This window comes from Lynx canadensis, chromosome B2 (assembly GCF_007474595.2).
Source record: "Lynx canadensis isolate LIC74 chromosome B2, mLynCan4.pri.v2, whole genome shotgun sequence".
Taxonomy (NCBI): domain Eukaryota; kingdom Metazoa; phylum Chordata; class Mammalia; order Carnivora; family Felidae; genus Lynx; species Lynx canadensis.
Window position 1 is genome coordinate 50593926 of NC_044307.1, and position 3079 is coordinate 50597004.

Below are 3079 nucleotides of genomic sequence, written 5' to 3' on the forward strand. Positions count from 1 at the left end.
ATTGACAAGTGGACTATGAAATTTTCATAGAAATATGAAGAGCCCAACAGAGATAAAGCAATTCTGAAGAAAAAAAAAAGTTGGAGGATGTATACTCTCTGATTTCAAGATTGTTATAATGCTATGGTAATCAAGACAATGGGCTATTGGCATAAAGCCAGACAAATAGGTCACTGGATTAGAATATAGCACAAAAGTAGACCCACATATATTGATTTCACCAAGGTACCAAAGAAACTAAATGGGCAAAGTACTTGCATCAAATAGTGCTGAAACAACTGGCTATGTATGCAGAAAAAAATCAGTTGCAACTGATACACTAAAAGACAAAAATTAATTTGAGATGGATCATGGCTCTTAATGTAAAAGCTGAAATCATAAAGCTAACAAATGGGGGTTATTTTTGCAATTACAGATAGGTAAATACTTCTTTATTAAGGACCCACAAAACACTAATCATAAAAGAAACATAATGGACTTAATCAAACTTTTAAACTTCTGTTCATCAAAAGTTTTTGTTAATACATTGAATTAGCAAGCTACATATAGGAGGAAAGACCTATATCTGACAAAGGGCCTGTATTTAGAATATATGAACAACTCCTATGACTCAATAATAAGAAGACGAACAACTCCATTTTTAAAAAGTAGTCAGGAAGACTTCTCCTTCAGAAAGATGGAGTAAACACATTTTTCCCTTACTTCTCCTAAGTACAGCTAAAAACTCTGGGCATTCTACATAAAACAAAGCTAAAAGGGCTGAAAGGTGGAGAGAAGGCAGATCAGCAGTAGACCTCAGAAATGAGGAACAAGGTGGTGAGTTCCTGGGTTTTCTTTTTGTCTCATACCCACACTAGATGGTAGAGAAGCCAGCAACCTGAAAATGCCAATGAGTGCACGTGTTCACCCTCCACCCCAGAAAATCCTGCTGGCTCTAGTCGAAGGACCAAAAAGGGGCAGCCTAGAAGACAGAAATCTGTTGGACAATAACTACTCTACTCCAGCCAAATACCCGAGATAAAACTGCAACCCTACCCCCATCCTCACCAGTGAGGCCAAGCAGGGAGCCTAGACCTCCATCCTTGTGAGGTCATAAAGAAGTACCCCAAATCTTTCCCCTACCCTCCCAGTAAGGTAGTGTCAGAGATCATGGAGCTGAACCTTAAGTCCTGGCTTTGACTGAGTCTCTGATTCCAGTTTTGCTCATTTTTTTTTTGTATGCTATGAGGCAATGAATTATTTTTTCGGCTTAAGCTGAACAGTTTAAATAAGAAACCTAATTCAACTTAAAACTATTTTTTCTGCAACCTAACCTCTGCTATATAATCTCTTACCTCAACTTCCTAACATTTCAGGCTTCTTACTACTTAATTTCTTTTCTTTAATTGTGTTGGCCATGTTTGTCCTACTTCCTTCCGTGCCCAGCCTGTATCCTATAATGCATCTCCTCAAGAATGCTTTTTGTTGAAATCAATTTTATTGAGCTATAATTTGCCTGCAATAGGCGTTCACCTAAAATGTACTCTTAGGTGACTTCTGATGCATCCACATACCAGTGAAAGTACAGCTACAATCAATATTGAGAAGATTTTTACCATTCTCAAAACTTTCATATTGCCTCTTGGCAGTCCATTCCTCAGCCCCAAGTTTGTGGAGTCACTATACTTGCATTTTCACTATAGTTTATATTTACACTTAAAAATTTTTTTAACATGAGGCATCTGGGTGGCTCAGTTGGTTAAGTGGCCGACTTCAGCTCAGGTCATGGTCTCACGGCTCGTGAGTTCAAGCCTCAAGTCGGGCTGACAGCTCAGAGCCTGAAGCCTGTTTCAGATTCTGTGTCTCCCTCTCTCTCTGTTCCTCCCCCGCTCACGCGGTTTTTTTTTTTTTTTTTTTTTGACGTTTATTTACTTTTGAGACAGAGAGAGACAGAGCATGAACAGGGGAGGTACAGAGAGAGAGGGAGACACAGAATCTGAAACAGGCTCCAGGCTCTGAGCTGTCAGCACAGAGCCGGACAAGGGCTTGAACTCACAGACTGCGAGATCATGACCTGAACCAAAGTCGGACACTCAACCCACTGAGTCACCCAGGCACCCCAATTTATATTTACACTTTTTACATCTGGCTTCTTTCATTCAGCATAATAGTTTTGCATGTAGGTTGCATTTATCTGTAGTCTGTTCCTTTTTATTGCTGAGTAGTATTCCATTGCATAGATAAACACCACACTTTGTTTACATACTCACCAGATGAAAGGTTGTTTCCTGTTTGGGCTATTGCGCACGAAGCTACAGTGAACATTCCTGGGTAAATAATGATGGCATAGAAGTATATTTACTGATAGGGAAAGATGTTTACGGACAATCGCTAAATGAAAAAAAAATTGTTTACAGAACAGTTTATAAACATGAACCCATTTTTTGTAAAGAATATATGTGTGTAAATAAGTAAATGCATACAAAAAAGTCCCAAATGTTAATGATGGTTGTTATATCTAGGTGTTGAGATTACATGATTTTTAAGTTAAAAATCAAATTCAGTGGGCAAAAGACTGGAACAGGCACTTCACGAAAACAGATATGCCAAAAAACATGAAAAAACTGCTCAACATCCTTAGTCATCAAGGAAATGAAAACGAAAGCTGCAATGAGATACCGCTACTGATAGCACCAAATGTTGTCAAGAATGTAGAGCAACAGAATTCTCACACTTTACTAATGGGAATGTAAAAGTGTACAGCCGCTTTGAAAATTGGTTTGTCAGTTTCTTGTAAGTTAAACACACATCTACTCTATGACTCAGCTAATACACTTCTAGAAGGAAAAAAAAAACACTGAACACAGAACAGACTCATGCATGGATGATCATAGTAGTTTTCCTCTTAATCCTGAACATTTCAGGAAGAAAATCAGATTTCAAAGTATTTTACCTTGTTTTCTCTTTTCCCAGCCTTGGCCTTAACAACTAGACTAGGAACAAACCAGAAACAACCCAAATGTCTATCAGTAGAAGAATGAACAAATAAAATTGGTGTATCCATACAATGGAATACTGCTCAGCAATAAAAAACAAAAAT